Below are 9,624 nucleotides of genomic sequence, written 5' to 3'. Positions count from 1 at the left end.
ATCAATCCCGCCCCATCAAATATCATGTGTCCTATCTGCTTGATATCGAAAGGCAGTAAATCATAATTACCAAAAAGGCCATCCAGCAGAGTGGAAACCATGGCAGAATGCATCCCTTTCTCTGAAATCGCTTTTACAATTGTTTGTATGTCTTTGGGATTTACTGGCGTGTATATTTTTTGTTGGTTGTCCCCTATTCCAGTAACCCTTACCGGGAAGGCTTTCACTGTGGAAGCCGGTGTCCACTCAGCACAGGCTATTTTTATTTTTCCCCAGTCAGTGACCTGGGCTGGCTCATGTTGTAAACTCTTTTTGGAGTGGTTGAAAGCTTTATTAGGTTTCATTTTAAATCGTGTTGGTTCTGCTCTCTTTGTTTCTGAATCCCAATCACTGTCTGTCTGCTCTCCGGAGCTGCTGTCGCCGGTACTGTCTGACAAGGAGTCAGAGGCACACTGCCAGCTCACTTCTGGGTTTGAGTGTCGTTCAGTGCGGCTCCGGCCCCGCCCCTCCTCTCGGGGGTGGCTCCACTCCCGCCCCCCCTCTCGGGGGTGGCTCTGCTCCCGCCCCCTGGGCTTGCCCTGCCTCCTGCGGGGCGAGGTCTCTCCCCTAAATGCTGGCAGTGCTGAACGCAGCTCCCGACGGGACACGTGCTCCTCGCGCCCCTCCCGCACGTGCGTGCCTGCGGGAAACCGCGGCCCCGAGGCGCGCACGCGCTCTTCGCCGCTGTCCCGTGCATGCGGGTCTGCGGAAAACCACGGCTCCAAACCACGCGGGCGCTCTCCGCGGCTTTCCCGCGTGTGCACGTCCACGGGGAACGGCGGCGCCTCCCCGAACGCGCTTTCCCCGCCGCTTCCCGGCGCGCACGCGCCTGCGGAAGCCCGCGGCGCCGGGCCGGGCGCGCTTTCTTCTCTCTCTTCCCCGGCTTTCCCCTGCGCATGCGCACTGGCACACACCCACGGCTCCGGGCTCTCCCCACCACAAACGTTCAGACCCCGCCCCTCCCCGCTGCCGCCGGCGCCATTTTCAAACCCGTACGGTGGCGGTGCCGGCCGTGTGCTCTCCTGAGCCACGTGCTCGGCGTCTCTGGCCTCCTCGGCCAGTCCTTGCCAGAAAAATCGCACGCGCTGCCGCGCCTCGGGTACCGAACCACCGATGGACGGCAAGGGGACTGAGGAGGGACCTCCGGATGCCCGGGAAGGCTCCGCGGGCGGGGGGAAAGCCGACGGGCTCGGGGGGTTCCCTGAGGGCACCGGGGGCTTTGGACTCGGGCTCCGGGAGGGGGGAAGCGTGCTTGGCTCCCGCGGCTTCTCGCACTCGGATAAATCATTTTCAGACGCCGTTTGCGTGGTGGCCCCCACTCCCAGCTTAGGAGTGGCCAGCAGACACACCCGGGCGGCGCTCCAGGTCTCTTGTTCTTCCAGCGCTTTCCGTAAACTTTGCTTGACCCTCCCCCATGCTTTAAGGTGTTTCCCGCTCCCTGTGGATTCCGTATCTTCGGCCAGCGTGAGTGTACACCTCCCCCATACCTCCGAATGGAGGATTTCTACTGGGCGCTCTATCACCCCAAGCTCCAGTAATCTTGCCAAAGCAAGTTGTAAATCTCTGGGCTTGCACTCAATCCCCCACTGTCTGTGAATTACACTTACGACCTTCGCGATTGCCTCCATGAGTCTCGCTGGTCCGGGGACGTCTCCCCCGCCGAGGGTCAGTTCCTTTGGCCTGCCCCGGCCGCTGCTCCTGTCCAGGCGAAAAATCCCGACTCCCGAGCGTTTTTCTTGTTCCCGGGCTTTCGGCACCAGAATGTTGCCTTCGATATGAGGCAATGGCGACCTGGTTTCAAAGAGTCAGCACGGCAGCTCGACGTCCTCGAGCTACTCGGGCCACTAACACGCTGACACCAATGTGGTGGACGGCAAATGGCGGTTTATTGTATTACACATGGGGTTAAATAGTCTACAGGGTCTTCTACTATGTCAGTGGGAGGGCAAAGGATCTAAAGGTCAGTGGTTGGTGGGAAGCTAATGGGGCTAGGAGGGGCCACCACCGAAGGGACGGGGGGAGGGTCCTTATCTTCCCGTGACATCACGTGATCTTCCGAGCGCCTGTCCCTAGCTATCACCCACACATCGGGGGAAGGAAGGTGTCATATTGTGGCAACAAGCACAGCAACTGACTCCATATCATCAATATATTTATATAGATCCACAAGCATATGAAGCAACGGATTGGAATGAAATTAAAAAGAAAGCATTAAAGGAAAAAGAATTTGATATGACAGACACAGGAAGTATAGCAATGCCAGTGACTTCTGATGCACAGGGTCAAAACCCAAGATGGGAACAACTAAATCATGATGCAGTAAGAGACTTAATGAGAGCAATGCGTGAGAATGGTATTGGATCACCCTACTTCAAGCAGCTCTTGAAAGGTACATTCAACACATACGACCTAACACCATATAATCTTAAATCCATCGCTTCAATGATTCTTACAGACTCACAAATCCTGATATGGGATGCAAAATGGAGAAGAGCCCTTGGAGATCTCAGAAACAAGTATCAAGGAGGGCCAAATGCAGCTCTCACCGTGGCAGAAATGGCAGGAGACCCACCAAATGACAACCCACAGCAGCAAGCCAGAAACTTACCCTGAGGGGTGCTGACAGATATCAAAGATGCAGCACGTAAAGAATCGTGAAAATTCCACCAGCAGGAGTTCCAGAAAGCATTTACACTGACATCAAACAAGGTCCTTCGGAACCCTTCACTTCATTCGTCGATCGCCTCACGCAGGCAGTGGACAGACAAGTAAATGATGAAGGAGCAAAACCACATCTACTTTGAAGTCTTGCCTTTGCAAATGCCAATGCGGAATGCAAGTGCATCATCAGCGCCATGCCAGGTCAACCCTCTCTGACAGATATGGTGGAAGCATGCAGCAAAGTGGGCACACCTCAACACGTCGCATCAATTCAAGCAAGCCTTTTGGGAGAGCAGATTGACAAAATCCTCAAAGCCCAGAACAAGAACTTTAAGGAAGCTCTTGCAGCGCTTGATCAATCCAATTCTTCAGAAACAACGGTGACGAAATTTTCGAAAGCAACATGCTATAATTGCGGCAAACAAGGACATCTTAAGATACATTGTCCAGAGCTCGCAAAAGCCACGAAACAGATAGGCCTTTGTCCGAGATGCCGAAGAGGAAGACATCTTGCGAAGAAGTGTCGCTCCAAGACCGATATAGACGGAACACCTTTACCAGTTCTGGGAAACTTGAAGAAGAGCGCGAGCCGCCAGTGCGCAACAACACAAGTGATGGCGATGACTCCAAACCAGGTTCTGCAAAACACACAATTCTTGGGGAATGTCAATCAGATGCCCTCAAGTCGGGCAATCTGCAGGATCCCCAGTGATCGGGAATTGCTGCCGCCAGGGGCACAATGCAACTTGGCAGCTTCCAAACTAACATGTTTCTTCGATGGGAATCATGCAGTGATCTCCACGGGAGTCACTGGAACATCTTTCAAGAGACAAGAATTTTTAATCATAGGTAAAGATAGGAGCAGCATTCTTGGACTCATCGATTATCCTTCCATTGTCTCAGCAAATCGTAATGAAGAATTGACAGTTTTAGCCACACCTCTTCGAACACCACTGGTCATTCTGGAAAATACCTCAACAGCCAAAGCCATTGCTCTGCCATTCCATGATGCAAAACAGGTCATGCCAGTATTCGGCCAACAAGACTTTCCATCTGTGGAGCATGTGGAAATTCATGCTTCATGGGTGAAGCACATAGGTCGGGATCAACCCATCATCACCTGCGAATTGTCCTACGGTGGAAGATGGTCACAGTCAGTGGAATGCTTGACACAGGGGCCAATGTTTCAGTTATATCATACATCTTTTGGCCCAGAGAATGGAATTTGATTGCACCACTGAGTTCTCACTCAGGCATAGGGGGAAGCTCCCTGTGTCTGCAGAGTGAGAACGCAATTGTTGTTTCAGGACCTGGTGGAAGGACTGCAATTATCCGCCCATTCATTGTGCAAAAACCCATCACGGTATGGGGGAGAGATGTTTTGGAACAATGGGGCGTGAAGTTAGACATGGATTTTCAGTAGGGGTCACTGTGGCACTCGCCACTTTGAAACTGATTTGGAAAACAGACAACCCTGTCTGGTGGATCAGTAGCCCCTTGAACGGAAAACACTGAGTGCACTCAAAAATTTAGTTCAAGAACAGCTGGAAAAAGGACACCTCAAGCCAATGAACAGCCCCTGGAACTCTCCAGTGTTCGTGATTCGCAAGAAAACCTCAGGCTCATGGAGACTGCTTCATGACCTTCGAAAAATCAACGAGGTCATTGAAGAAATGGGTCCATTGCAACTTGAACTCCCAACTCTCTCAATGATCCCAAGAGATTGGCCACTTGTGATCAATGATCTCAAGGACTGCTTTTTTAATAGCCCACTTCATCCAGATGATGCTCCTCGATTCGCATTTTCCATCCCAAGCATCAACAGGGAGGAGCTCCTGCAAAGATATCATTGGGTGGTTCTTCCACAAGGCCTCAAGAACTCACCAACGATATGCCAATGGTTTGTGGCGCAAGCCTTGTCCCCAGTGTGAGAGAAACATCCAGAAGCAAGGATTGTTCATTACATGGATGATCTCCTCATCGCAGCACAAACACAACAAGAACTGCAAAAAGCTCGTGACAGAGTGATTGCAGAAGTGCAAGGCGCAGGATTGGAAATCTCCACCTCAAAAATTCAGGAGATTGTGCCATGGAAATATTTAGGATGGAAGATCATGGAGCAAACAATCAGGCAGCAGAAGATACAGATCAGAACAGAAATCCACAATCTACAAGATGTGCAACAACTTTTAGGAGAAATCAGCTGGATGAGGCCACTCTTGGGAATCACGAATGATGAACTTGCACCACTGTTCAATCTTTTGAGAGGGGACTGCAGCATCAAATCTCCCAGAGCTCTCACACCTGAAGCTCAAGAGGCCCTAGAGAAAATTGCGAAGATTCTCGAACCAAGACAAGCACATCGCTTTGTAACATCACTACCATTCTTTCTTGCAATATTAGAAGAAATACAGTTGTACGGGCTGATTTTCCAGTGGGACGTGTCACAAAAAGACCCGTTGTTGATCGTCGAATGGACTTTCTTACCCCACAGATCCTCCAAAACAATCCTCACGAATTTAGAAATGATAGCTCAAATTATAATGAAAGCTAGGCGAGACTGTTGTCCATGGCAGGCAAAGAATTTGCAAAAATTTACCTGCCTCTGAAAAAAGAGCATCTCGATTGGGCATTGCAGAAATCAGAAGATTTACAAATTGCATTGTTAGATTATCCAGGTATTTGTACAATTCACTTTCCAAGCCACAGATTGCTGAAAGTAAAAATAAGTCTAAGGGAAAACCCAAAAATAAGTGAGGTGCCGTTGGACACCATAACGATGTTTACTGAAAGGTCAGTAAAAACTCACAAATCAGTAATCACGTGGCAGAATGAAACTACAGGAAAGTGGGAATCAAATGTATAAACAGTGCAGGGCTTGCCCCAAATTGTAGAATTGGCAGCAGTAGTGAGGACTTTTGAATTGTTCCAACAACCCTTCACTTTGATCACAGATTCAGCATATGTTGCAAATGTGGTCAGGAGAATTGAGGGGTCACTTTTGAGAGAAGTCGACTGTGGCAGTGAGCAAATTAAGTTTATTAAGTTTATTGTAATAGTTAGTTTTATATACCCTGTTCAGCCTCATGGGCATTCCTTTGTCTCCCTCAGTTGTGTTAATGCATGCACCCGCTGCTGTTATGTAACAGTCCGTTATTTGTCCATCATTTTTCCCGCTGTTGTGAAACTCATCCCAGTTATCCCTAGTTGGTCCAATTTGATTTTCCCACCTGTGTAACCACCCCAAAGACACTTTCCATTGGTTGCTGTAACTTCACCACTCCCTTTCTCCTATCCGGATAAAATCCCGGGTCGCCAAGTTCTCCCGCCAGAATTGGGAGTCAGTGACCAGGTGCAATAAATCCTGTCACTACCTCAACGGTCTCCTCCCTCCCTGTCTCTGTCTGCGTCACTTTATCCATCGCTGCTGAGAAGATTCTCTCGGAAACCAAGAACCCCCTACAAGAATCAGCCCAGCCTGCGTTGCTCGCTGGCTGATCTTCCGTCACTGTACACGGTGTCTGGGCTAGTCCGAGGTGCAGAGACGCAGAGGTCTCAAGTGGCACCGTGACAGTTGACAATGAGATTTATACACATTCTTACTTTGCATGAGATCACTGTTGCAGGAAAGGAAACATGAATATTTTGTTTCACATATCAGGGCACACTCCTCTCTTCCAGGATTTTTAGGAGAAGGGAATGCACACGCAGACAAACTGACAATGCCAATTTCAAAGACTCTGCCAAATATCTTTGAACAGGCAAGGCTGAGTCATGCATTTTTTCATCAGAATGCACAAGCACTGATGGAAAACTTTCGCATCTCTAAAAATGAGGCTAAGGAAATCAAAAGTGCATGTCCCGATTGTCAGCTTGTGCAACCCCCCATATCCATGGGAGCAGTCAATCCAAGAGGATTGCAGAGTCTGCAGTTGTGGCAGACTGATGTAACAAAATACCCATCTTTTGGAAAACTTAAAAATACTCATGTTTCAATCGACACATTTTCAGGCAAAATTTTTGCATCTCTGCACGCAGGTGAAACAGCACAACACACATGCAGACATTTTTTACAAGCATTCGCATCACTAGGTGTACCGCAGGAAATTAAAACAGACAACGGTCCAACATATACAGGAAAGGTGCTTGACAAATTTTTGAAAAGATGGGGTGTCCGTCACACCTTTGGCATCCCACATTCTCCAACAGGTCAGGCAATCATTGAAAGAACACATCATACATTGAAGTCCCTTTTGGACAAACAAAAAAGGGGGGAGGTGGACGCAACACCTCACATGTGCTTGAACAAAGCTTTATATGTGTTGAATTTCCTGAACGGCTCTTTTACAGAGCCCACTCCACCAATCATTAGACACTTTTCAAAAAGCTCTCAGGTGAAATTGAAAGAGAATCCTCTGGTCCTGGTCAAAAACCCAGAGTCAGGAAAAATTGAAGGTCTGTTCAAATTAATAACTTGGGGCAAGGGTTATGCTTGTGTCTCCACAGGAGCTGGACCAAAGTGGATGTCGGCAAGACACTTGAAACCCTATCGGGTCCAGAAGCAAGCAGATGCAAGTCCTGGAAATGGAGAAGCAAGCAAGACTTGAGCTGGTGCCAAGACTGTGAACATCTCCTCGCCTGGCGTGCAAAAGACTTTGGGACTCGGGGTTCTTTTGGGACTTGGGTGGTGTTGGATCTCAAAAACTCCCAGGAGGAATGAGGTTTTTAAATATGGAGTTTGATCAGGTATTATTCCTGTGCCTCATTCTCTCACCGATTGCCTTAGGCAATGTGGCAGGTCTGCCAATGATACAACCAGGAGAAAATGTTTGGGAAACTCTGGCCAATGTGTCAGGGTTGGACACCATCTGTTTGACACACTCAAAGCCAAAGAAACCTTTCTCAACATGTTTAGTGGGCTTGCCAGTGAATGAATGGCTGATCCCAACAGCAGATGAATGGGATGCTTGGGTAGAATCCCTTCCTTAGGCCCCTTTTGAACCTCAGGAACTGGAAATTCTTGGATAGGCCAGAATGGGATTTTGTGTAAAATTCGGTCCTTTTGGGGTGACAGAAAACACAGTAATAGATGTCACACCGAATCAAATAATCTATAAGAATGCATCCTCTTGGTGCAATTACACCAAGGTGCGGAACAAACCATTCAGCCATGCTGGTCCAGCGCAATTGCCAAAAGGGATCTTTTTAATTTGCGGGGACAGGATTTGGCCCGCGATCCCTGCACAGGTGACAGGTGGTCCATGCAGCATGGGGAGACTTTCATTGTTAACACCCAACATGACATTGTTGAGAGAGAAAAAATATAGAGGAAAAAGAGCCATCAAACAATATGATCCAAATTGTGATGGCTATGTTCACACCTGGAAAAAGGCTCAAAGAGTTTCGGTACCTATATTTTGAGTGCATGCAGCACAGCAGCCTTGAAACGATTGGATCCGATGGGCTGTTGCTTTAGCAAAAATGTCCGATCCATCTCTCTCACACTGAGTGAGATGTTAACTTACACTGACAGTGTGAGACGAATAACTCTTCAAAACAGAGCAGCGATTGATTATCTATTGCTGACACATGGACACGGGTGTGAGGAATTTGAGGGAATGTGCTGTATGAATTTGTCAGACCATTCCAAATCCATCCATGAGAACATAAGGCAATTGCGGGAAAGTGTTAACAAACTTGGAGAGGTCACTGGATCATGGCTGGATGGGTTGTTCAATTGGTTTCATTTTTCATCATGGTGGAGGGAACTTTTGAAAGTTTTGATATATTTTTTGTTAGGGCTTGTGATTCTTCTGATGTTTGTGTCGTGCTTGCTTCAAGGCATACGGTGGGCCATGAGAAGAGTTGCCAGAGAAGTGTTTTTAGTGCAAACAGGAGGGGAAGATGTCAGAGTTCAGGACATCGCTCTGGCCACTCTGAAGGGTTTGGAGACTGGACAGGTGGATTTGGGATCTGTACAAGGGGGTCAGCCAGCCTCACACCGAGCCCTGCAGGACACTGCTCTTGATCCCTGGCCATGGGAGTAAATAGTCACATTGTATGAAGAATCACAAGCTGAAAGAATTCAAAATAAGTAGTAGCAAGTTTATCATAGAATTTAAATGTAGAAGCTAGGATTTTTAGTATATGGGTCTGAAGAGACAAGATGGAGGAATTGGGGAGTGGCCCCTGTCCTCCTTGTTCTTGCTCTCATCCCCATCTTCTACTGAGTTGGATTTCAAGGATTGGTTTAGAGTAGAAATGACATGCTAACATGGGGAGTAGGTATTGGTAAAATTTTGTATATAAAAAGTACGTTTTGGATGGTGGTTGGGTCAAGGGTACCATACATAAGGTCTGGGACCCTCTGATCTGCCCACGTCGGCCGCGTGTCCCGCTCTGTTGGGGACGCCTTGCAGAGCTGGGAAAGAACTGAGAGATAATGAAAGAATAAACAACGTTGGAAACTGTCCTGGGGTGACAGGGCATTTTCATGCTTTGTATCCCAATCGTGGTTTTTTCTATTCCCGTGCTCTCAGTTTGTTTTGTCTATAGCCGCGCCCCTCCCCCAGCTGCTTGCTGTGGCTTACTTACTGCTAGCTTTAGGCTCGCTTTGCTGGCTTTGCTCTCTTGCTTTTTGCTATTTTTCTCTTTTTGTTTTTCCCCTTCTTTCCTTCCTCCCCTTCCCTGAAGACATCGGACCTGCTTCGGACCTTGATTCAGGAATGTCAAAGGACTCCCCCGGAGTTTGCATCTGACAGAAGCTTTGGCACCCTCCCCAGCAGACTGCCCAAGCCATTCGGCCTCTCTTGGACTGGTGAAAACTTTTGTTGTCATCTTGGGCTGTTTTTCTTGTGTTGGGGAGTGTTTTTTGTGGTTTCTTAATAAACAAGTTTTTTCCACTTTTCCTCCGAGGAAATTTCT

The sequence above is a fragment of the Prinia subflava genome, chromosome 26, assembly GCF_021018805.1.
Source record: "Prinia subflava isolate CZ2003 ecotype Zambia chromosome 26, Cam_Psub_1.2, whole genome shotgun sequence".
Taxonomy (NCBI): Eukaryota; Metazoa; Chordata; class Aves; order Passeriformes; family Cisticolidae; genus Prinia; species Prinia subflava.
This window is presented reverse-complemented; position numbering follows the sequence as displayed.